Genomic DNA, 26,051 nt, shown 5'->3' with positions numbered 1-26,051 from the left:
GCCCTTTACAACGACCCGAGCGTCCCCCATAATCCTCCGGCACCCGCTTTGGCCCAAGCAATTGATGAATATTTGACAGACTGTGCTCTCCCAAGGCTCTCCCCCACGGCTCTAACTAGCCTCAACTCTCCAATTGTAGATGAGGAAGTCGAGGACATAATTAAAGCCCTCCCTAACAACAAGGCACCTGGGCCTGATGGCCTATCCTACCTTTACTACTAAACTTTTCTGCCGACCCTGCTCCCCCGAATTACTTCACTATTTAACGCTTTCATGTGCTCGACACCCATCCCGAGGGATATGCAAACATCCTTCCTGACCATGCTTCCCAAACCTGGGAAAGACCACACTCTATGCCCTAATTACAGGCCAATAGCTCTCCTAAATTCAGATTTAAAATTTTTTACTAAGCTATTGGCCAACAGATTGAACGCTTTTATGCCTTCACTGATACACAAAGACCAAGTGGGGTTCATCCCCGGCCGACAGGCAGGGGATAACACCAGGAGAGTGATTGACCTTGTAGAGGTGGCGAACAGGAACAATACGGAAGCGATCCTCCTTAGCTTAGATGCTGAAAAGGCCTTCGATAGGCTAGGCTGGCCCTTCCTGTTCGCCACACTCCGGAGGGCGGGTGTGGAAGGCCCGTTCCTCCAAGCTATCTCTCACCTCTACTCATCCCTGCTGACCCTGGTTAGGACCCAGTTTGCCCTTTCTCCCACGCTACCTATAACTAACGGGACTCGGCAGGGATGCCCCCTATCTCCTCTCTTGTATGCACTGTGCATCGAACCCCTTGCTGCTCATATAAGGCTAAATCCGAACATTCATGGCATCCCGGTCGGGACAAGGGACTTTAAAGTGTCCCTGTTTGCGGATGATGTCCTCCTAACCTTGACCCAGCCGCAAATTTCCTTGCCGAATCTCCATAAGGAATTGGACACTTATAGCCTCCTCTCGGGCTACAAAATTAATAATTCAAAGACGGAAGCCCTTCCCCTTAATATGACCCGAGGACATTGTCAACCCTCTCTCACTCATTTCACTACGCTTGGAAGTCATCCTTCCTAAAATATCTGGGGGTACATCTCACTCCGACCTATGAGACTCTATATAAAGCTAATTTCCACAGTGAGGCTGCATTTGATGGGGCACAGTGAGGCTGCATATGATGGGGCACAGTGAGGCTGCATTTTATGAGGCACAGTGAGGCTACATTTGATGGGGCACAATGAGGCTGCATATGATGGGGCACAGTGAGGCTGCATATGATGGAGCACAGTGAGGCTGCATTTGATGGGTCACAGTGAGGCTGAATTTGATGAGGCACAGTGAGGCTCCATATGATGGAACACAGTGAGGCTGCATATGATGGGGCACAGTGAGGCTTCATGTGACGGGGCACAGTGAGGTTGCATTTGATGGGGCACAGTGAGGCTGCATTTGATGGGGCAGAGTGAGGCTGCATTTGATGGGGCACAGTGAGGCTGCATATGATGGGGCACAGTGAGGGTGCATATGATGGGGCACAGTGAGGCTGCATATGATGGGGCACAGTGAGGCTGCATATGATGGGGCACAGTGAGGCTACATTTGATGGGGCACAATGAGGCTGCATATGATGGGGCACAGTAAGGCTACATATGATGGGGCACAGTGAGGCTGCATATGATGGGGCACAGTGAGGCTACATTTGATGGGGCACAATGAGGCTGCATATGATGGGGCACAGTGAGGCTGCATATGATGGAGCACAGTGAGGCTGCATTTGATGGGTCACGGTGAGGTTGAATATGATGAGGCACAGTGAGGCTCCATATGATGGAACACAGTGAGGCTGCATATGACGGGGCACAGTGAGGCTGCATGTGACGGGGCACAGTGAGGTTGCATTTGATGGGGCACAGTGAGGCTGCATATGATGGGGCACAGTGAGGCTGCATTTTATGAGGCACAGTGAGGCTACATTTGATGGGGCACAATGAGGCTGCATATGATGGGGCACAGTGAGGCTGCATATGATGGAGCACAGTGAGGCTGCATTTGATGGGTCACAGTGAGGCTGAATTTGATGAGGCACAGTGAGGCACCATATGATGGAACACAGTGAGGCTGCATATGATGGGGCACAGTGAGGCTTCATGTGACGGGGCACAGTGAGGTTGCATTTGATGGGGCACAGTGAGGCTGCATATGATGGGGCACAGTGAGGCTGCATTTTATGAGGCACAGTGAGGCTACATATGATGGGGCACAGTGAGGGTGCATATGATGGGGCACAGTGAGGCTGCATATGATGGGGCACAGTGAGGCTGCATATGATGGGGCACAGTGAGGCTACATTTGATGGGGCACAATGAGGCTGCATATGATGGGGCACAGTGAGGCTGCATATGATGGAGCACAGTGAGGCTGCATTTGATGGGGCAGAGTGAGGCTGCATTTGATGGGGCACAGTGAGGCTGTATTCAGTGCTGCACAGTGGCTGCATTTGATGGGGCACTGTGACAGCATAAGATGGGCACAGTGGCTTCATAAGATGGGCACAGTAGCTGTATTTGATGGGAAACAGTCGCAGCATTTGATGGCACAGTGGCAGCATTTGATAAGGCACAGTGGCTTCATTTGATGGGCACAGTGGCTGCATAAGATGGGCACAGTAGCTGTATTTGATGGTAAACAGTGGCAGCATTTGATGGCACAGTGGCAGCATTTGATTTGGCACAGTGGCTGCGTTTGATGGGCACAGTGGCTGCGTTTGATGGCACAGTGGCGGCAATTGATGGGCACAGTGGCTGCATTTGATGGTACAGTGATGGCAATTGATGGGCACAGTGGCTGGGTTTGATGGGCACAGTGGCTGCGTTTGATGGCACAGTGGCTGTGCTTTGTGGCACAGTAGCAGCAATTGATAGGCACAGTGGCTGCATTTGATAGCACAGGGGCTGCATTTGATGGTACAGTGATGGCAATTGATGGGCTCAGTGGCTACGTTTGATGGGCACAGTGGCTGTGTTTGATGGGCACAGTGGTTGCATTTGATAGCACAGTGGCTGCGTTTGATGGCACAGTAGCAGCAATTGATGGGCACGGTGGCTGCGTTTGATGGCACAGCGGCTGCGTTTGATGGCACAGTGGCTGCGTTTGATGACACAGTGGCGGCAATAGATGGGCACAGTGGCTGCGTTTCATGGCACAGTGGCTGTGATTGATGGTACAGTGATGCTGCAATTGATGGGAAATTTTTCAGTTTGTTCGCGCCCCTCCCCCCCCCCCCCCCCAAAAAAAAAAATTTGAACACCAGCCTCCACTGGTAATTAACAAGGTAATAAGATATTTAAATCAACAAATCTTAACGGAAAGATGCACAGGTAGCTGCTGACAGTGACAGCTCAGGTGAATGCCACCCAATCCCGGTTGAGGTGCAGTGACCCTAACTTATTGATCCATCATTTTTAAAGAAAAAATTCTGTCTCTTTCTCTCCTGTGTATGGGAACATCATTCTGAAATTGTGACTATCCAGCCCAACAAAAGGTTAAACTGTGGGGAATGAGCTGATGGAAGTGGTAGTAGATTAGTTGGAGACATGATAGGCTTCCCTGAGGAGATGAGTTTTCAGGGATCGCATCGCCTGAAGGTAGCATGAGTAGGGGATAGCCAGATCAGTGGAGGTAGCGAGTTCCAGAGGATGGGGGAAGCTCTGGAGAAATCCTGGAGACGAGCATGGGAGGAGGAAACGAGAGAGCTTGAGAGTAGTAGGTCTCGAGAAGAGCAGAGGGGACGAGGAGAGGCGAGTCAAATTCCATCCCGGTATTGGAATGTAAAAAATTCTTGCCCTTTACCATCAAATTGTGCTCAATGCATGTCAAGCATGGGAAGGAACCAGTTAATTTTGGACCTAAAAAGGACCTTCTGCAGATCAGACTGGACAAGCCAACCTCTAAAGCTCCAGCTAAAATGAAAAGCTTGTAGTGGAACCATTTGTACCTAGATTGTCCATATATGCCTTGGCTAAAAGGTGCCAATGTTTTCTAACAAGGGAAAGCACTCTCCTACTGAAGGGATGATATTGCATAGAGAACAGAATCCTTTTTTTTGCTCCTTTATATCATCTATTATGGAAGTTTCCCTCAATGACTCTTTTTTGGTCTCTAAAAAATCAAGGAGATTCTATATCTAAAAATGTTGATGTCATTTCTTCTAATCTTGATGTTTTTCCTTGTTAGAAACAATGCATTTCACCCTCAAAAATTGGCTGCATATCAAGTGATGTGGGGAGGATGAAATATTTCATTTCTGAACGGTTGATTTTTATCTTTAGGTTTCAAATTTAAATCCATTTTCACAAATACAAACTCTATATACAATAGAACATCCAAAAGGGGAATTCTTTTAGTGTCAAAAGACATGCTTTACATATTGCATGGATCACACAGATTTAAATGCAGTCAAGCTCACGGAGGGACCCAATGTTGTCTGGTAATGATTAAGCACATTTCTGTTGTGTAAAATGCGTCTACCTTGTCCACTGCTGGTGTTCTCTGGTGTCATTTTGGATATTTTTATATTCCAATAATCTTTACTTGGAGCCCAAGTGAGGTGCAGTCATTTCTTATTTTGACGATGTTGCCTTGCTACAAGGCAAAAATGTCATCAATATAGTGCCTCCAGGCAGTGAAGTTTTGTACACACTGAAGATGAGAAAAAACAAACATTTTCTCAAATATATCCATATAAACACCCACAAATGATGGAGCAACTGTGGATCCCACGGCAATGCCTCTCAATTGCAAATACAGTTGAGCTTGAAAAATAATTTATTGAAATAAACCAATTCGAAATTCTGTATATTTCCCACATGACTGAATGAACAGAAGAGCTGCCTTTATACCTTCTTCATGTGGCATTGAAGTATAGAGACTGGGGACATCCCATTTTACAAGGATAAGGTCCCGTGAGTCTGACTGGGCATTACATTTAAACAAAAAATGTACAAATGTCTAGGATATAAGCTCTGGTTTCCTGAATTAATTGAGATAGAATTTTATCCAGCAAAGAGTAAATGGGAATGAAAATGGAATCTCTTTCAGACACAATGGGCCTCAGGAAGTGACACTGATTTTGGGTAATGTATAAATTACAGGAATATGGGAATGTGACAGCGCTAGATATTTAAAAAGATCCATAGTTATAATACCAGATCTCATAGCCCTGCCTAAGATATCAGCAAGTTGCTTCTTGACACTCCATGTGGAGTGGCTCACTAGTTTTTATATACCAACTCAACATTTAGCTGTTGTTGGATCTCTTCTTTGTAGTAATGAAGATCAGCTTTGTCATCTGGATTGAACAAGACATCTCACCCTTTACGTAATAGTATATGATTTAAAAAAAATTATGGTAGAATAGGTGTCCACAGTATGAGAGGTTGAAGAACCTGATGTCTCCCTCCTACACATTTAAAGCGGGAGTCCACCGGGACTCCGCGTTTTTTTTTTTTTTTAAAAGCCAGCAGCTACAAATACTGCAGCTGCTGACTTTTAAAATAGTGACACTTACCTGTCCAGCGCGCCCGCGATGTCGGCACCCGAAGCCGATCTCTAGATCGTCTCGAGTGCTGCCGCCGCCATCTTGGGTATGGGAATCAGGAAATGGAGCCTTTCGGCTTCATTTCCCGGTTCCCTACTGCGCATGCGCGAGTCGCGCTGTGCAATAAGGACGGTCCCCGCTGCCTCTGGGATCTGTGTGTTTCCCAGCAGGCAGCGGGGCACTTGCGGAAAGGGGCGGGCACTTGCGGAAAGGGGCGTAATCTACGCCCCTTTCCGCAGAGAGCTATCCCGGAAGTGGGTGCAGATACCTGTACTGTACAGGTATCTGCACCCCCCTCCCCCCTGAAAGGTGCCAATTGTAGCGCCGGAGGGGGGGAGGGTTCCGATGAGCGGAAGGTCCACTTTAGGGTGGACCTCCGCTTTAAGTCTCATTTACCCCCGAGCCAATGGTATTTGATTTGATCTTCCTGATCCGGAGAAAATTTGAATTTTTTCTTTTGTTCCAACTCCTTACGATAACTAAGTATATCCAGATCCAGCTTTGGTTTTATAGAGGAAAAATTCTCAGCTGACAAGTTAGTGCTTAGTTATTGGTCCACTTTAGTAATGTGCTCTTTCAGTATAGAAAGTTTATTTTGAATGCATTGGACAGTGACAATCAAATCAAAAGAGTACTTGTTCAGGATCTGTCGGAATATGGTTTTGTACTCCCCATTGTCATTAAATAACATGGGTAGCAAATGTTTTTTCAAGCCCCTTGGAATCCTCTGGACCTTATGGTATTCTGCAAATATCAAACCATGTAGGTCCAAGGAAGTATATCAATGAGTTAATGTCTCGAAATTACAGGTATTATATAAAGGTGTAGTTACAGTTAGAAAATTCCATGAGCCAGCAACTGACATGGCTATCTGTGCATGGAATTACACTGAACGCTGGGAGTCATCAGTCTTGTTCACTAATCTCACTAATAGAAAGGTATTATCAAATCTTATTGAATACATGTCAATCATGGAAAGGAAGCAGATTGTTTTAGTAAGAATGCCTAGTATTACCTCCATAGAAATTGATTGCAAATCATATTGGGCAAGCCAATCTCTCAAGTTTTCTAACAGGGGAACCTACTCTCCTACAAAAGGGATGATAATGCATGGAGAACAGAATCCTTCTGATTTTTGGGATGAAATACCGGATTAGATCTCATCTGACTTGCCTCTCCTCACATATAGTTTATGCATTAGCGTGTCCACAGGGAAAATGACCTAAAAATGTAGGAAATGTATCACCCACATTTTGTAATGATAATAATTACCATCATTACCATTATCAAGACTCTGCTGAGGCTGGGCATTCAGAATTTTACTCTTTGACTCAGAACTCTAGGCAATGTTCCCATTACACAGGGGGGAAGGAGAGAGAATTTTGACTTGAGAATAAACATGAGTTATGGTGGATCAATAAGTTAAAGTGGAACTACACTGCATCTGAGCACCACAAACCAATAACACTATTTATTTCATTTTTAATATTCAAATCAAACTCCCCCATCCATCCATGGCTCTATGCTTTATTTTGCTGATAAATCCCTTTGAAAAACACACCCCTCGAATTTCTTGGCCGTGACCATCTTGAGTAAGGGCAGATGATTCATGTAGAATTTACTTCCTGGAATCCATCTGCCCTTAGCTCAGGCATGCATAGGAGGGTGTGCTTAGATGAGAAATCCCCTCCTCCCCCTGAAGACTCCTGGGGTATATAACGCAATTTGCCTAGGCATGGAAACCAGAAAGTAACTGAAGAAATGTACAAAAAAAGTTTAAAACTAGTAAATATGACATACTTTCCTATCTAAATACTAATGCTAGCAGCATGAGGATTAAAAATAGTTAATGTTGATTGAGAGATTGGAGTTGTGCTTCAAGGTTACTACAGTGCCAGTGACCTCAACCAGGATTATGATCTTTGTCTATTTATGTGAACTTCTTTTTTTTCATATCTCAGGTTCACCAGACTGTAGATTGGTGAGAGACTTTTATTTATTTTTTGATTAATCTAGTAAGATTGTGACAGTTGAATTCTTGTGGCTATGGACTGTCCTACCTGTGATGTGTTATTCCTTCAAGTTGTGTCTATAAGACCACTTTCACACTGGGGCCGCGGCCGCATTAGTGCTAAGAGCCACTCGTTTTAGCTGTGCTTTAGCGCTGTTTAAGCGGCGCTTTTTGGCCGCTAGCAGGGCGCTTTTCACCCCAAACAAGGGGTTAAAAACCTCCCATGTTGCAGCGCTTCGGAAGCACTGCCTATTCATTGCAATGGGCAGGGATGTTTTGGGAGCACTGTATACAGCGCTCCCAAACCGCCCCAAAGATGCTTCTTGCAGGACTTTTCCAAACATCCCACAAGCGGGGAGCAGTTTTCAGGCGCTTTGCAGGCGCTATTTCTAGCGCTCAAACACCTGAAAACTGCCTCAGTGTGAAAGGGGTCTTTATGTTCTATTATAGATCAATGTTAGCTCTTTGGAGATGTGAATCTGTGTTAGATAGCCTGCATCTATGTCGGTGGTCACTGTCAGCAGCCACCAGTGCAGCTTCCATTGTGATTTGTCTATTTAAATTAATATTAATTACTTTGCTAATTATACTCCACCTGAGGAAGCACAGGGACACTCAAAACCCTTGTATTTTGTACTGATCCTTGTACCCTATCAAATTGTCTAGGATATTGCAGCAGCAGCTGTGAGTGCAGAAATCATGTGGAGTTTGTACAAGCGACAGAGTGGAACCTGTCTTTTCCAGCACCTGTTATGCTTGGATTATAATAAAATGATGCACACCTCACTACTAAGGAGATATATACACAATATATACTATTTTTATTTTTTACACGCCTCATCTAGTCAACAAATAAAATAATTGCTGCATCCATAAACAGAAGCAGGAATTCCTAAATTATGGTCAGCTTTGCCTCCTCAGGATCAACAAACCAGGAGCAGTTGCTTCCTCTGTTACTCTATTACTTAACCACTTCCCGACTGCCCACCCGCAATGTACTCTGGGCGAGTGCCCAGGGTAGGCAAAGCAACGTACCCGTACAGTAAAAGAGGAGCTGCGCTAATAAAGTCCCAAATATTGCTAGTGGATCCTTCATTGCATATCATGACAATATGTGTCCATAATCTGAATAATAAGGTAAATGATATTCACAATGCCACCACAGTGATTCACATCAAAAAGTGTGCCGCCACCTCAACACGTACCCTCCTCCAGACGCATTTTGTCATATGTGATGTTGTCAATGGGGAACGAGGCAGTGTGTTGACTCACCACCTTATAAAGCAAAACCACACCTCGTTCTGAGTCCCAAGTGGTTGGCCACAAACACGCCACTTTGGATATGGGCAACCCTCACCTAACCAGAAGCAAGGCACCCAAACACTAATCAGAAATGCCTCCACTCAAATCTTAATCAAATAGAGCCGCTGGATGAACGTGATCTAATGAGAGACGTTAATTCATCCCATTACCCCATTACCCCATTACCTCTCAGGTATATGCCTCACCAATAAATAACCCATTAAACCCCTGTGTGAAATCAAATTAAGAAAAAAATCATCAGGAAAAAAATAACAAACCCTTAAGTGTCCCTAATTAAAAATGTGTATTATGTAAGGGCTATATCACAGTAGCCTAAAGCCGTAGTGGGTGACAATTGAGATGTCACAACCTAAATTAATTCTAAATCAACCATAATGATACAATAAGTGATTAGGACCAGTAACCCCCAAAAAATGTCATAAATAAAGGGTAAATCTTAATAGTGAATTAAATATCTATATATAATCCAAATCAGAGAATATAACACGCTATTAGGCTTCCCTAATTTGAAATGACATCTAGAAAATCCTAAAACTTTAATGGGAGACAATTAAATAATCAACCAAAACCCAGATTAATTATTAATTAAAAAATTAATGAAAACGTATGTGTGAAGAATAATAATTAACTCATAATTATTAAAGCAATAACCCCCACACCTCATATGAATAAAAAATATATATTATAGGACAAAATACAATATATGAATATACTAATTTAATAAAGGGATTATTTGGCCTACACATGTGAATCAGATCGAGTATACACCAATAACCATCATAAAGACATTCACGTCAACATCTATATTCAACATATAGGGGTCATTGGTCTTTAGTTTATGGATCCAGCCAGGACATTTCTAGTTTGGATATTTCCTTCACTAGCGAACTGTCCCTGCAGTGAGTTTTTTCAGTGCCCGAAAAAATGGTCTTGGAAGGGTCTTTATTGTGTGCAAGCAAATAATTCTTGGACACCGAGTGGTTCTTAAATCCAATTTTGATATTGGTAATGTGTTAGTTGAAACGGACCTGTAGGGGACGTTTAGTCCTCCCTACATATTAAAGCCCACATGGGCACTGCGATCAGTAAACCACCTCCACTTTAGAGCAAATATTGAACGGTTTATTCGTATGTTGAATCTGAGTACTGGTAGAAATTAAACTGGTGGTTCTTCTATGGGTACAGCCACTTAGAGAACACACCCTACACCTCTTACATTGGTAAAAACCTGTTAGCTGGTTGAAAAAAAAAATTATATTAATGGGGGGGGGTTAAAGATTTTAGGAGCCACTCTATTCCTCAAAGATGGAGCACCTTTAAACACCACTTGTGGTTTCTCAGGTAACACAGCCTTCAAAGCTCTGTCATTGTTTACAATATGCCAGTGCCTGGAAATAATCTGTTTAATACTCTCATGTTGCATAGAGTAAGTGGTAACTAAAGGAACTACTGAGGAAAAGGACCCATTTGAATTTGGTGACCTATGTTTAAGTAAGTCTTCCCTTTATAGTTTTTACAGAATCCAAAGTACTAGTCAAGGACTCACTAGTATAGCCCTTCTCCGTGAATCTTCATGTTGGGGTCTTAGCCTGTACAAGGAATTCATCATGATCAGAACAGTTTCTTCTGAGCCTCATAAAAAACACTGCCCTGGTAATCTGACAGATCCCTATAATATTTTTTATTTTCTTTAACCCCTGATCTTTATCTTCTTTTTCAAGGATCTTTAGGAGATTCTGGGACCTCTCCCTATAATTCTCACTTTCTTTTAAAGGGCTGGGTTTATCCTCAATAATTTTTATCTCATCATCAAGTTTTTCCAATTTGTTGGATTTCCTTTCTACTAAAAAGTGTAGGAATGAGACTCCTGCTTTATTAAAATAACTGTACCACTCCTCGAACTCAGTGTAGCCCTTCTGGAGACCAATTTCCCACCTTAAATTCCTCGGGACCATTGAGTTTTTTATATAGGTTTCAAGGTAGGCTATATAACACTGTGTGTGGGTTTCAGAGACCATGAGATTTTTTTAGTCTCCTAAATAGCCCACCCACCCGTACATTGCTGCCTACTTCTGGGTCTAGAGTGTGCGCATGTGCGCTCCCTGTCCAGCAGCCGCTGTGATTGTACACAGCGGGAGCCTGTCAGCAATTCCCAGCCAATGATTCACGGCTAAGACCTGCTGATTGACTGTGTAATATCACAGCCCAGTGCTCTGTGTTGACAAACAACACAGAGCTCTATACAATCTGTCGGTTTTTCCTCCCTGCATAGCAGGGAGACGAAACTGATAGATCTAGTAGTAAAAGCAGCACCCTTTACACACATTACATATAGTTAGGCACACACTTAACATCTTGTTTGCCCTAGATGTTAACCCCTTCCCAGCCAGTGTCATAAGTACAGTGACAGTGTATAGCATTATCACTGATTACAGTATGAATGTCAGTGGTAATGTGAGTGGCAGTTAGTCAGTTCCCCCCACCATCGGTTAGTGACAGATTGCCTGCTGTACTATCACATTCCCACTATAGGTAGATCACCACCATAAGTAGTTTAAAAACAAAAATGAAAATTCCAGTATATATACCATAGTTTGTAGGTGCTATAACGTTCACGCAAACCAATCAATATACACTGATCAGCCAAAACATTATGACCACACACCTAACATTGAGTATGGCCCCCTTTTGCTAAAACTGCCCTGACCCATTGAGGCATGGACACCAAAGTAATATCCACATGAATGGCAGGACCCAAGGTTTCCCAGCAGAACATTGCCTGAAGCATCACACTGCCTCTGCCGACTTGGCTTCTTATACCGCATTCTGGTGCCATCTCTTCCCCAGGAAAGTGACGCACACGTACCCGGCCATCCACATGATGAAAAACGGGATTCATCAGACCAGGCCACCTTCTTCCATTGCTCTGTAGTCCAGTTCTGTTGTTCATGTGACCATTGTAGAAGCTTTCAGCTGTGGACATGGTTCACCATGGGCTGCCTAATATATCCCACAAATTTTCAAATGTCATTGTAACAAGATATTACCTTTACCTGTCAGTGGTCACAATGTTATGGCTGATCAGTTTACACTTATTGGTATTTCTTTTATCAAACACATGTAGCAAAATACATTTTGGCCAACATTTATGAGGAAATTAGATTTTTTTTATTTTTTATTGAATATATTTATATATTTTATAGCAGAAAGAATTTTTTTTTCCCCAAAATGTTCTATTTTTTCATTCATATTGCAAAAAAGAAAAAACCCAGAGGTGACCAATACCACAAAAAAGCTCTATGTGTGTTAAAAAAATGTTGTAAATTTAGTTTGGGTACAGCCTTGCATGACTGCACAATTACTAGTTAAAGTAGCGCAGTGCCGAATATCAAAAAATGGCCTGGTCATGAAAGAGGTAAATTCTTCCGGCGCCCAAGTGGTTAAAAAACAGCAATAAACATACACAAATCAAACAGTAACACAAAATTACCAAAATACAGATGCTATACATAACGAAACTGAAAGCAAAATTTATGACAAACTAAAGATTGTTTTCTTTTGTTAAAATAAAAGAGGTTATAGTTACCTGCTCTGTTCAATGATATTGTACAGAAAGGTCCCTTACCTCCTCTTCTGGCAGTACCTTGCCGGCACTGTCTGCTCCTCCTTCCTCAGGGCACCTCCCAAACAAGTCAGGTGCTAGGAAGGCACCCGCGCACATGCCGTTAAGCAATGTCCCGGCGACCTCCTCATAGCTGACAGCAGCAGGAGTCTAGCAGGAAAAGTCAATGTCTCTGCTACTGCTTCATATGAAAGCAGGAAATGGGAGGAGCTGTGACAACAGTTGACAGGAGTCAGCTAAGTGTTTCTTGGTTGTCTAAGAAGCAAAGAAAACTTCTCTGTTTGAGGACTAGGACAGTTCCCAAGAATAAATCTGAGTATACTGACAGTTGGCTTTAGTGGTAAAAAAAAAGGCAGTTGATGATGGATATTACCTAAAAGAGCATTGATTTTCATGTAAGTAGTGTAACCTTTCTGTTGGGTATTTTTAGTTCCTTCCCTGATAGCTCAACAAATAATACCAATCCTATCCCTGTTGGTAACAGACTTTAAAGCATATACAGTATCTCCCAAAAGTGAGTACACCCCTCATATTTTTGTAAATATTTTATTATATCTTTTCATATGACAACACTGAAGAAATGACACTTTGCTACAATGTAAAGTACTGAGTGTACAGCTTGTGTAACAGTATACATTTTCTGTCCCTTCAAAATAACTCGACACACAGCCATTAATGTCTAAACTGCTGGCAACAAAAGTGAGTACATCCCTAAGTGAAAATTTCAAAAATTGTCTCAAGTACCCATTTTCCCTCCCAGGTGTCATGTGACGTGTAGTGTTACAAGGTCTCAGGTGTGAATGGGGGGCAGGTGTGTTAAATTTGGTGTTATCGCTCTCACTCTCTCATGCTGGTCACTGGAAGTTCAACATGGCACCTCATAGCAAAGAACTCTCTGAGAATCTGAAAAAAATAATTTTTGCTCTACATAAAGATGGCCTAGGCTATAAGAAGATTGCCAAGACCCTGAAACTGAGCTGCAGCATGGTGGCCAGGACCATACAGCAGTTTAACAGGACAGGTTCCACTCAGAACAGGCCTCGCCATAGTCGACCAAAGAAGTTGAGTGCATGTGCTCAGCGTCATATCCAGAAGTTGTCTTTGGGAAATAGACGTATGAGTGTTGTCAGCATTGCTGCAGAGGTTTAAGGGGTGGGGGTCAGCCTGTCAGTGCCCAGACCATATGCCGCACACTGCATCAAATTGGTCTGCATGGCTGTCGTCACAGAAGGAAGCCTCTTCTAAAGATGATGCACAAGAAAGCCCACGGTTTGCTGAAGACAAGCAGACTAAGGACATGGATTACTGCAAATTTGTCTTATGATCTGATGAGACCAAGATAAACTTATTTGGTTCAGATGGTGTCAAGCGTGTTTGGCAGCAACCAGGTGAGGAGTACAAAGACAAGTGTGTCTTGCCTACAGTTAAGCATAGTGGTGGGAATGTCATGGTCTGGGGCTGCATGAGTGCTGCCGGCACTGGGGAGCTACAGTTCACCGAGGGAACCATGAATGCCAACATGTACTGTGACATACTGAAGCAGAGCATGATCCCCTCCCTTAAGAGACTGGGCTGCAGGGCAGTATTCCAACATGATAATGACCCCAATCGCACCTCCAAGACGACCACTGCCTTGCTAAAGAAGCTGAGGGTAAAGGTGATGGACTGGCCAAGCATGTCTCCAGACCTAAATTCTACTGAGTATCTGTGGGGCATCCTCAAACAGAAGGTGGGGGAGCATGCGGCCTCTAACAACCACCAGCTCCATGATGTCTTCATGGAGAAGTAGAAGAGGACTCCAGTGGCAAGCTGTGAAGCTCTGGTAAACTCCATGTCCAAGAGGGTTAAGGCAGTGCTGGAAAATAATGGTGGCCACACAAAATATTGACACTTTGGGCCCAATTTGGACATTTTTCACTTAGGGGTGTACTCACTTTTGTTGCCAGTGGTTTAGACATTTATGGCTGTGTGTTGAGGTATTTTGAGGGGGCAGCAAAGTTACACTGTTATACAAGCTGTACACTCACTACTTACATTGTATCAAAGTGTAATTTCTTCAGTGTTGTCATATGAAAAGATATAATAAAATATTTACAAAAATGTGAGAGGTGTACTCACTTTTGGGAGATATTGTATATGGTGAAAATGTAAGATCATATATTAATTTTCACATTTGATTTTAGTTATTTCAAGTCTACTCAAATCTAAACAACCTCAAAGTTTGTACACTTAAGCCGTGTACACACGGGCGGACTGTATGGCCTACTTAGTCCGTCATACAATCCGATGGACAGTCCGTCATACTTTCGAATGAACGGACTTGACCACACACGGATGCACAAACAGTCCGTCGAAAGCTTGCGCGATGACGTACGGCACGTACGACGGGACTAGAAATAGGAAGTCCAATACACAGCAATGCACCCTTCCACCGTGTAAATCCTTTCTGAGCATGCGCCATTCTTAGTCCGTCGAACTAGCCTACTGACGAGCGGATTGTCCGCTGAAACCAAAGTATGACGGACAGAATTTCGAAAAATCTGAAATACTTAGTACGCCAGACTGCACGCTGAAAAAGTCCGCTGAAGCCCACACACAAGCAGACTGTCCGCTGAAATGTGTTTCGACGGACTAAGTAGGCCATACAGTCCGCCCGTGTGTACGCGGCATTACGCTGTGAAGATCCCCAAACAACAAGGAGAAGTTAGTACAGAAATCACTGCTTGCAGACAGCAGGGTGCCATGGGATATGTAGTCCTTAGAAATCAAAAGTAAACAGAAGAAGAGACGCTACAAAGCATGCTAGGAACCCAGGAGGTTGTGGAACGAGATGGCCAGCAGACAGACATAACTCACAAAAACAGGAGATTATATTGAATTTCCAAATATAACTATTGTTTACTATTACAGTGCAGATGTTATAAAATGAAAGTGCATACAGTGACTATAGATTTCCTTTAATCTCTATATAAAGTTCACTTGCTGTGACTTTAAGATTTCATTTAATTTCTACATAAAGTCAACTTTTACGTTTAGTCCCTTCCCAGATTAAATCAGAAAATACTGTATATCACTGTCATTGTTTTTTTTTTTTTTTTTTTTTTTGTTTATCCAAAACATTTTTTTTTAGAGTTTATATTTAACATTCAGTATAAATTAGTTCAGGTTGAACTTTTCACTATCAAAGTAGTGCACATTATTTGGCTAGTGGCTTCACAATTGTCAATATACAGCTTTTTTAATAGCTTTTATGATACTTAATTTTTCTCCCTACTTGAGGCCTCATGCTCACTGGACATTAAAAATGCCACTTTTAGGAGTGTTTGACCCTTTTTTATTTTCTGCCTCTAAACGCCCCTCAATGGTAGCCAGTGTTGCCAACCGTCAGTATTTTTACTGGCAGCAAGTAAAAAACAGGCAATTTTTTCCTGCCAGTAAATAATATGGCTGTGACGCTCGGCCCGGAGCCAGCCGAGACCATACAAGTGCCTGCTACAGTGTGTTCGAGTGGCTCTGTCGGAGGCGGTGCCTAAACATGTCCTGTGATGTCATGGTGCAAGGGAGCCAAGCAGAGCAGCCAGAGCCTTGTGTGTGGGTCTGCGGGATGGGAGAAAGGCAAGCTGGGACTGGGACCGTCAGTACTTTTAGACTGGAGGGAAAACCTGACACTATGACTCAGGAGGGGACATGTCATGTCCTTAATCTGTATTGCTGCACACTGCTGTCGGTGTCACTGTGAGAGTCAATTTCATGTGTATGGCACCCATTCTAATTTCTTGCCCTCCTAGGACTGTCCCTGAGCTGCTTACTTACTATAGTGAAAATAAAATAAGAAATATGTTTTTTGCCTTATTATCTACCTTAAATCACATTACTATTTACATATTATACTTGTTTGTAGCCTAAATCGTGAAATTTATACTTAAAACTGTAATTTTGTAACTTTTGGAAATGGCAGTAAAAACTTGGCTGTGCAAGTAAATTTAGGGTGTCGTGCCAGTAAATTTCAATCTGTTGGGTTGGCAACACTGATGGTAGCCTATGTGTCCATGCTTACAGACAATTAGAGGTAGGGGCGTGGAACGGCAGAACCCCCCCCCCCCCCCCCCACTACCAGCGCGTTCAGGAGCAGCAGCATTTTGACAGAACAACAATTGATAAACACGGGTAAACGTGCTTTTAGTGCTTGGTTGTTTAGCCTCAGTCATGGAATCTGAACAAAGCACATACTGTATCTGTAGTGTTTACTTATCTCTATCCAAAGCTGGTTTCTCTCTGGTGCTTTGTCCCTCTGCTATCAGCATGTGCCACTTCTGAGAAGTTTTTTTTTCCGACACATGAGATAAATTTGTGTTGGGAGGGAGAGCTCAAAACAGAGCTTGTCCATTCACAACACAGTTCTTCTGTTGTGTGAAAGGCGATGTGCTCTTTTCCTCCAATCAGCTCTCACACACTGTAAATGCAGCCTCTCCACCCCCTTCTGTGCTCCTGACAGATGAAGAAAGATTTTTAACATGATCTGTCTTTTTGAAGGGCTGTAGGGAAGAGAAGAATGCAGATAAAAAAGTAAAACCTATGTAAGGAGGATTTGTTCAATCTGTGTATCACCTGAGGCTGTTCGCGTCAATGGGTATATCTGAGGGTTTACAACCAGTTTAAGTCATTTCAATGGACAGAATTAATTATTATTCTGGCCAATCAAATGACTTAACACTTAAGTGCTTGACGTACCTAAATGTATTTACAAAGAAATGGCTTTAAGCGTAATTTGTACCCTGCTTTTCTCCTACTAGGAGAAAGGTGTTCAAGAAAGCACTAAATGATTAACTTTCCAATAGAACTCTGTAGCAAGACTGTTTTATAATGTTTTATAATCTGGAGTTCCCCCAGATTATTGTAGGACCCTGTACATAGTTTGCCAGCTGTAGGCTATACTTATAAGTTGGTAGAAAAATTTAAAACAGGTTCACCAGCTAATAAAGAGAATTTATTTAAAAAAAGCAGTTTACCAGGAAGCATATCTAGGTATTTTCAGTAAGGCAAAATATAATTGAATTCATAGTAACCAAATCTTTCTGCGATATTCTGGCACACTATAACTATAATTGTCAAATCAGGTTGGTAGCTATGAAGCATTGCATTTGGTATATTTTCACTGCAGTTTGCATTGCTTAATTAGTCATATAACCACTTCATTTGGTCAAAGTATAAACAATGTTATTGATTAGTAAAAAAGCATTTTATTGTAGACTTTTGGTAAAGCCGAAATGCAGTATATTTTTTTCTCTGGGATATAGCAGAAAACACGTTAGGCTCATGTCATGCCTTGTATCCTGTTATCTGAAGGCAGCTGTAGTATCTCCTTCACAGCCACTGGATATTGCCCTGAGCAGCTATCTTACGGCGATGTGAAGGTTAACAGCAGCGGTTTCCACAGATAAGAGTTGCGCCATTTGCCCACCCCTCCTGCCCCTCTCTGTCATTCACAGAACTTGTACACTCTCATAAGGCATCACATTCTGTGAATGGGTGGGAAGATCTTATCGTTCAACTACTCCTCCATTCGCAGAACTCAGTGCTTTGTGGGAGTGTAGTAATACGAGCAATATGAATGGCAGAGAGGGCAGCAGGGGGCGGGCGAGCAGCTCAAGATGTCACACTAGCAGCTGCTGCTATTAAAGGGGTTGTAAACCCTCAAGCTTTTTTACCTTATTACATTCTATGCATTATGGTGAAAAAACCTCCTGTGATGCGGCAGCCCCCCAGAGCCCCCCTTTTTCTCACCTAAACCCAGTCTGTAAGGGGACGGGGATGAGCACACCAGCCCCAGCCGGTGTCTTGGGTGCTGATTGTATAAATTGATAGCAGTGCAGCCATTGGCTCCTGCTGCTGTCAATCAAATCCAATGACATGGGAGCCGGGGGCGGGGTCGAGTCCTGCTGTCTGTATCAATGGATACAGCAGCAGGACACTGGAGCGATCCGCACAACTGCCCCGAGGGAGAGCAGCTCTCCAACTGGGCACTCAAGATGAGGAGGAGCCAGAAGCGCCACTGAGGGACACCAGAAGAGGAGGACCGGGGCCACTCTGTGCAAAACCAACTGCACAGATGAGGTAAGTATGACAATTTTTTTTTTTAAACAAACCTTTAAATATCCTTTAACTTTCACAGTGCCAGAAGATAGACACTCAGGGCAGTATTCAGTGGCTGTATGTATATGAATTTAAACACTAAAGTTCCGTTTTCAGCAAACTCATGTCAAATCCTTTACATGCAATATCTACTGTATATTTTATAAGGGGCTATAGGCCAATATCTCTGCTTTTTAAGTGTGGGATCAGTAAAACACTGTGATTGAAATAAGAGCAGTACTCCAGTTAAACAGCTAAACAAAAGATGAAATGCATATTAGTGAAGTGTAAAAGCTAACATATTTTCAGTTCTGAGCAGGCAGACTTTTGGGAAACACGCATTGGGGGTTGATTTACTAAAGCTTCCAGGTTTCAGGGTATGTTCACACTGAACGCGGATTTGAAATCAAGTTCAGCTGAACTCGCACAATTTTAAACCCGTATTCCAGTGCAAGTTCGGGGGCGATTTCAAAGACATCTGTGCCGGTTCATGCACAGATGTCTTTTGAAATTGCCTCCGAAGTCGCCAAATGTAGTGCAGGAACTACTTTTGGAAATGGGTGCTGCACCGCAAAGTCGTCGTCGCACCGATTGGGACAATGGCGTTGCCGGCAATAGACTGATGTGAACAGGGGCTTATTGTTAAATTTTAATTAAACAAGCTAAAGTTAGAAGCTGATTGGTTACTATGCACAGCTGCACCGGATTCTGGGTGCTCCAGTTTTAGTAAATCTCCCCACACCTGCCACTATATAGCATAACGGTGACACCTGTATTCACAACTTCTGCCTTCATACCCCCACTTTAAGTTTGATAAATGCTACAAATGGGAAGATGGTGTAACAGAGAATGCAAACAGTTGCAGCATATTATCAGGATTTTAAAATACATATATTTTTATGTGAACACACAAATACATTTTTTTATATGAACACACAGCTAGATTAAAGCATATATTCTGTACTTGCCTGAAATTCTGCTTTAAAGTGACACTAAACTACTGGTTTAAAAAAATATATAATTAAGTATGAATTCTTAACTCAAAATATATCTTCTACTGATCTAAGCTTTCTCCAAACTCCTTATCTTTTCTGCTATGATCTGACTCCGGGTTGGAGGGTGTCTACATTCGTTGTCCATAGTATGTAGGAACATAGCCACCCTGTCTTCCTCGCTCCGGAAATGTTCTAGGGACTTTGAACTATGGGATTTGTGCAAAGAACTGCAAACAGTGGACGTGACCTCAACTAACGTGCACTGCTCAGGGCCATTAAGTAGTGGATGTGGATTACTTTTGGAGAAGAAGGATATTGTTTAGTGTCACATTAAAGAAACCCGTCACCACTGAAATAAATAAATAAATCTGCTTTGAATTCAAGTTTTTTTTTAATCACCTGTACCACCAATATTCCACTGTATTGAAAAGATGCTGCTGATTTAAAAATGTCCTGCATCCAACACTTCCAGGATTGTCAGATGCCTGCTCCCCCTCTGCACTTTGTGGTTCCATCCTTTGAGCCCTACGTCACTACAGTATTTGGTAATTTAGGGAGCCTGGGATGGAACCACAGAATGCAACAGGGGACCAGGCATTTTATACACCCGAAATTTTGACCAATGCAGATGATTTTTTTAAGGCAGCAGTATCTATTGAATACATCAATGATTAATGGTGCTGTCTTTGGCACAAGTGGCACATTTAAAGATTTTTATTCCATGCTGATTTTTTTTATTGCTGTTGTTGTGTGCCGAGAGGATCACTTTAACTTCTTTACAGTTTGTGGGTCTTGAGAATTTCAAATCAATGGTTAATCAAGGTAGCAATCAGTTAAATTCATTATAAAATACCTTAATGCAAAACAATGGTGCTTTTTCTTTGACAACGATAGTTACAGCAACAACAGAGAAGCTAATCCTCGTGTGATCCTCATCTAGAATTTCCTGATTTAGAATTCAATTAAAAGTTTTGCTGAATCAATACAAACCATCACAGATGGAGCCTATGATCTCAAATAATCCGTCTTTTGCAGATTACTCCTCTGTTACACTATGGGGAGCCACAGTACCACTAAGAGATATTTGTAAGATGTTACACTGAATCACTCACCTGTACTGTGTGTGCTTGTATGCCGCACAGGAAATCCTTCTGTATCCTAAAAGGACAGATTCCAGCACTACAGCTACGTCCCATAAAGTCCCTTGCTGCATTGACTGTCTCCGTTACCTGAGTCGATCCTTTTTGTGTACCAAGAGGAGGGGGTAAGAAGTTTCCCAGTCCATGAATATTTAGAGCTCAGTTTCATGGGATTGGCTTTGGATGGCAACTTTTTTTTTTTTTTTTGGATTGTGCAAGATAGAAAGGAGCTGTCCTGGGAACTGAGGTAAAGGAAGCATGTTAAACAGTCCAGATTTTGCTGAGATAAATTCAGTAAGAATGGACAGTTCTTCCTTGAAAAAACAAAAATGATTATTAATGAATAATTGTATATGAATAAAACACAGATGGGCAGAGGACATCCCTTACATACAGTAGGTACATAGTCTGGTTGAAAAAATACACAAGTCCATCTAGTTCAACCAAAATAAGGGGGAAAAAAATGACAATCTTCTATACACAACTCTATAACCACAGTTGATCCAGAAGAAGGCAAAAAAATCCAGCAAAGCATGATCCAATTTGCTCCAGCAGGGAAAAAACATTCCTTTCTGATCCCCCCAAGAGGCAATCGAAAATTCCCTGCATCAGCATTACCTATAAATATTAGTATCCAGTTATATTATGTACCTCTAGGAAAGAATCCCGAACTTTTTAAAAACAATCACTGGAGAGCACATGCGCAGCCGGCCAGAGCAGATGTGCCTCTGATCTGCTCCACACACCCCCGGCAGATATATTTAGCAGTTGTATTTAGCATTTACCCATCAGATGCCACACCAGTCGTGTGGAAAGCCCCAGGGCGGCCCCCGCTACTCCTCCCGGGCTATAAACAGGGAATCCAAGATGGCGACAGGTTGCAACACACGAGGGACGCTGGCATCCAGAGAGGAGAAACCACTCTCACAGAAGAAGGTCCCTAAACCTCCTGGTCAAGGTAGCTTCCAGTCAAGCCCCTCTATGCCTTCCCCAGACACAGGTGAGCACATAAATACATGCTGCTCACCCCATAGCCCTGCACAGTCTCCCTCAGAGGCTGCAGCCCTATCACCCAGCCAAGACTCCCATACCTCCTCTGTTCTTGATAGAGAAATGGCAGACATTTTATGAAGCCAGCCCAGTAGCCAAGAGCTAGATCAAGACAGTACTACTGATTTCCCTGCTATCACATCAGCTCAGCCACAATACTCGGGAGACCCAATACTTTTAGCCCACTTTGCGAATCTGCTACAAAGAGAACTGGCTAAAGCTACTGAAAAATTGGCCATGGACATAAAACAGGATTTCCAGGAGCTGGGGAACTGGTGGGAAAGCATTGAATCAAAAGTAGATGATATGGTTCACAGAGTGTTCCAAAATGTGAATATGATAACTGACCTACAAAATTGGCTTGAAGAAGCATACTCCAAAATCAACGATCTCGAAAACTGTGCCAGGCGCTATAATTTTCATATCAGGGGCATTCATGAAAGTGTGAAAGATATCACCTCCGTCACTTATTCACTAATGCAAGTGGCAGCACCTGACATTGATGACATTCATATGGAAATAGATCGCATCCATAGGGCTTTGGTCCCTCCAAAGCCTGACGCCCCCCCCCCAGGGATGTTATCGTAAAACCGCACATTTTTCGGATCTAAGAAGCAGTGATGCGTCATGCCAGAGAAAACCCGGATCTGAAAATAGATGGTCTCAAGATTCAAATATTTGTTGATATCTCCCAGGCCACTATCCAAAAGAGGCGATGGTTTAAACCTTTGTTGCTGCCGCTGATCCAGCGCAACATTTGCTATAGATGGAACTACCCCTTCAAACTCCAATTCACATTTAACAGCAAGTCCTACACCTTTTCTACATTTGCTGTGGGTAACACAATTTTACTGAAATTGGGCTTCATTTCTCATAACTCCTTACCAGAGAACCGGCCTGGATCCAGCAAACCCCCTCCTCCACTCTCCCCTCTTTGGTCAAATAAGCTGATGAAGAATTCAGCTTCTTCCTCTCGTGCATCTTGAAAACTTGTTCCATATTACTGGATGGCCCTGTTGTTTAGAGCTGCGGCTTCTCAGTGGTCCTGTCACGGGACATTAGCCGCTGCTTCTGCTTTTTTGCTTTTTTGCTAACGTTGATGTCACATACTCTAGCTGACCTTGAAATTTTTTCTTTTTCGTTTAATTGAGGTTAACATACTTGTTTTTTATTTCAGGTTGGACATTTTTATATCAACGTACATACCATTATGTTGTATGTTATGGTTATTTCACTATTTGGTTCAGTTTTTCTGGGTGGTGTTATGAGACCAAAAATGTATTTAGATGTGCCTTTACTGCTGGGGGTGTCTATGCACTATGCTCACTCGAAGGACTCTTCCCATCACTTGCTTTTGGTGAAGACTCCTCCGCACTCTGAACTTCGACTCTGAAACATTTAAATTGTTTACTAGTTACTATACATGACTTTCTACATTTCTATGCCATGTTACTCAGCGCCAGAGGTATCCTGGCTTGACTATCCTATTGTTTTTTTTCCTTTTTTTTCCTTTTTTTTCTTTCTCTATTTTTGTTTTAACTTTTCCTACTACTGTTCTTTCCTGAGGATTGCTTGGAGATTCTCCTGGTGAGTGGGTAAGTCTGTTTGTCAATGATTGGTTGACTGTTTCCTATGTCTAGTGCAATGTCTACCTCCCAAAACATCCGCCTCCTCTACCATAACAGGGTTTCGGGTCACCAGCTAAACCGATTAAGGCCTTTATACATTACTGTTCTCTGGGGGCAGACATTGTTGCTCTCCAGGAGATGCACTTTACCTCCCTATTTACACCTCGGTATCTCCATAAAGACTATCCTCTTTTCCTCCGTCGGAGAAAAAGAGGGGAGTGGCCCTCTGCTTCTCTAGATGCATATCATTCACCAAAACCAAAGTTCTTAGAGACAAAGACGGGTGTTACCTTCTAGTTAAAGGTCATCTGGGGGAAACATTAGTTACTTTCCTAATTTACCACTCTCCCAACAAAAATCAAACCACATTCTTTCACTCCCTCTTACGGTCCATGGCTCCTGAATTTGAAGGTGAAGTAATTTTAGGGGGTGACTCTAACCTAGCCTTGGATCTTATTAAAGACAAATCACACACCGCAGGGCTCCGACCCCCTCCTAAACAGAGTAAGAAAATTGCAAAACTGCTTTATCATTATGATTTAGTGGATGCCTGGAAGGATGCCTGGAAGGAAGCAAACCCCACTGCTAGAGATGACTATTATTCGAGAGCACATGGACATTACATACGTACAGATCACATATTTCTCCTCTCGGGACTGTTGCCTAAATTGAAGTCCGCCAAAAAATTATCTACTTCCTGGTCGGACCATGGTCCAGTTATGGTTCAGATCTCGGACCTCACCAGTAGGACAGCAAATCCACATTGGCGATTGAATGAATCTCTCCTTGGTGACGAATCTCACGGTCTTGAGATTTCTAATTATTTACAAACTTACTCAGACATTAATATTCCAGGAGACACATTCCCTGCTATTAACTGGGCCGCACACAAAGCTTCTGTCCGGGAAGCCTTTATTCAATTGTCCTCCGGACTCAAAAAAGCTCATACTGAATTGATCTCTGCCAAGACCAAGGAGTTTGTGTCAGGTCACCTTGAGGCGAGGTGACAGATGCACACCGTAGGGATCAGGAGTGCACCGCAAGGTTGTGGACCCTATGGCTGACTGCTGTGGATGGGAGACAGATCCCACCGGGGTTAGAGCGTAAGATTCCCTGGGGCGCGGAGTCTAAGAGCCAGCAGGTGTTCACCAGCGCCTCTAGTAGTGAGGATGGACTTGGCTGCAACTGGCTCCAGGTCGTGACCCCCAGGGTCCCCCAGCTCACACCCACAGTAGGCAACAGGAGGATAGGGATAGTGAGGGACAAAGCCAAGGTCGGGGTCACAAGAAGAAAGGAATAGCCAGGGACATGCCAAAAGGTCAGGATCACAGGCAAACAGGGATAGTCAAGGACACGCCAAAGTCGGTAACGGAACAACAGAAGAGCACACAGCAGGTAACAGGAAGCTAACACACAAAGGTTGATCAGCAGGGTTGGCCTGCAGTGCACAGGTTAATATAGAGTTCTCTGATAGGAGCTAGGGTGGAGTCATGCCAGAGGATGGATTACAAAAGCAGTCAGGTGAGGGTCAGCTGGTCTCTAGAGATGAACACATGGAAAACAGGTAAGCAGACAAACTCTATTGCATAACCATGACAGTTTGAAGCTTTTACTAAACAACATAAACGCTCTCTGTCCACTAATCTATTTATTAAAATGGAACAATCCCACTTGGAACTTAATATCTGCCTTACCACAAGGGCCGAGAAGCAACTACAATGGACAAATCACATTTTTCACTTGGCAAGACCATCCAGGTTCTTTATTAGCACACAAGATTACCCCTAGGCACTCCCAGACTGTCGGGAGGCCATCACTATCAGGACCCCCAAAAAATTATTCGGGAGTTCCACAATTCGTACGCTGACCTATATTGAAGTCCTCGGGACGCTGCCCCTTCGATCCATCAGGGAATTCCTGGGCAATCTCCCCCTCTTGTCCATCGCAGATGATCATGAAGACCCTATGGACCAACATTTTACAGGCAAGGAAATCTGCGATGCTATCAAAACACTCTCACTCTACAAATCTCCTGGCCCTGATGGTCTTCCTGATCTTTATTATAGAAAAATTTCCGGACAGTTGGTTCCACATATGGCTCTTTATTTTAATTCCCTGCGGGAGGGAGGTACAGTCCCTTTGGACAAAAATAAGGCATATATCAGTGTTATTCCTAAACCCAACATGGACCCTACTGACGTTCGTACCTACCGCCTAATTTCGTGAATAAATTGCGATTTAAAGATCCTTACGAAAATTGTGGCTTCTCACCTTAATACCTTTTTAGAGCATTACATTTATAAAGCCCAATCGGGATTTATAACAGGACGTCAGACCCTAGATCAAATTTGTAGATCCATAACCCTGATCTCAACGGTGCCTTCCAACTGCGATGCTCCACTCACCCGGGAACTCTTGCTCCTTTCACTGGACCTTAATAAGGCCTTTGATAGCTTAAATTGGAACTACCTTTTTGTCACTCTTGAGACCCTGGGGTTTGGCCCTAGGTTCCTTTCCTTCCTGAAAACGATATATAATTCCCCAGTAGCCCAAGTTTCCAT

At 43.0% G+C, this 26,051-nt stretch overlaps 1 protein-coding gene across 2 annotated transcripts in view; it reads right to left on the bottom strand.

The window, feature by feature from the left end:
- Window positions 1-20,935, bottom strand: part of TMPRSS9 (transmembrane serine protease 9) — a 212,154-nt gene extending 191,219 nt beyond the window's left edge. For both annotated transcript variants that reach the window (XM_077476274.1, XM_077476273.1), the window contains exon 1: window positions 20,786-20,935. The gene's annotated coding sequence lies outside the window, so the exon portion shown is untranslated. The remainder of the gene's footprint in view (window positions 1-20,785) is intronic.
- Window positions 20,936-26,051: the final 5,116 nt, after the last annotated feature.

This window comes from Lithobates pipiens, unplaced genomic scaffold (assembly GCF_037356315.1).
Source record: "Lithobates pipiens isolate NorthernLeopardFrog02 unplaced genomic scaffold, aLitPip1_a1.2 Scaffold_13, whole genome shotgun sequence".
Classification (NCBI taxonomy): domain Eukaryota; kingdom Metazoa; phylum Chordata; class Amphibia; order Anura; family Ranidae; genus Lithobates; species Lithobates pipiens.
Note: the sequence above shows the minus strand (reverse complement) of the source record. Positions and strands in the feature narration are given on the sequence as shown.